This window comes from Schistocerca gregaria, unplaced genomic scaffold (assembly GCF_023897955.1).
Source record: "Schistocerca gregaria isolate iqSchGreg1 unplaced genomic scaffold, iqSchGreg1.2 ptg000261l, whole genome shotgun sequence".
Taxonomy (NCBI): domain Eukaryota; kingdom Metazoa; phylum Arthropoda; class Insecta; order Orthoptera; family Acrididae; genus Schistocerca; species Schistocerca gregaria.
This window is the reverse complement of record NW_026061765.1, coordinates 1,089,460-1,090,274: the sequence shown is the minus strand read 5'-3', so window position 1 is coordinate 1,090,274 and position 815 is coordinate 1,089,460. Positions and strand designations below refer to the sequence as shown.

General features: G+C 44.4%; 1 non-coding gene across 1 annotated transcript; it reads left to right on the top strand.

Annotated features, from left to right (window-relative positions):
- The first annotated feature begins 229 nt into the window (after positions 1-229).
- On the top strand, positions 230-304 carry Trnat-ugu (transfer RNA threonine (anticodon UGU)). Its single transcript has one exon. It is a non-coding gene; the product is annotated as a tRNA-Thr (tRNA).
- The last annotated feature ends 511 nt before the right edge of the window (positions 305-815 follow it).

The window sequence follows — 815 nt, the reverse complement described above, 5'->3', positions numbered from 1 at the left end:
TCTTCATATCTATGGTTAAACGTCACCCAGCCATTGACCTTCGTCTGTGCGAATGCGCACAGGCTACCGGAAATCTTACGGGAATCGTCACCTTAGTGTGAGCCAGTAATGAGTGGATGGACAAATACCTATTAAGTACATTACGTAATCGGATTGTGGGCGGTTCGGGGTGTGAGTCTCACGGGAAGCGTGCGAGGGATAAATTCCTGCAGTCGTGCTGTTCATTTGTGCCCTCGATAGCTCAGATGGATTGAGCGTCTGCCTTGTAAGCAGGAGATCCTGGGTTCGAGTCCCAGTAGCGGCACACTTTTCAGCTGTCCCCATCGAAGTATATCAACAACACCTGTCGGCAGCTGAGGGTTTCAATTAATTATCAGTTGTGTAGGTGATTCGATGAACCCTTTGCCAGGCACTTAAATGTGTTTTGCAGGGTATCCATATAGATGTAGATGATAACTCGTCCCGTGTCGCACTTGCTCAAAAGGATTCATACTGCAGAATGCTTGCAAACATACTCACCGAAAATACGGACGAATATCAAGTGCAGGCTGCCGAGTGCTGCATATCCAGCTTAGACAGATCGGCTTTTCCTGCCAAGAAGAACAGGAAGTTGCTGTCTAGGAACAATCAGAGGTAGAGGAAGGGCTGATAAATACTCCTTGAATTGCAGACTAAACGTAAATAACGAAAATACATTTTTGGTAAAAATTGGTCAAAACATAATCGTTTGCCCTCCGTATTGGATTAGCTGTTTTGAATATTGAAAATCTGACTTCAGATTCGTTTTCAGCGACATTAAGAATATATGTGTAACA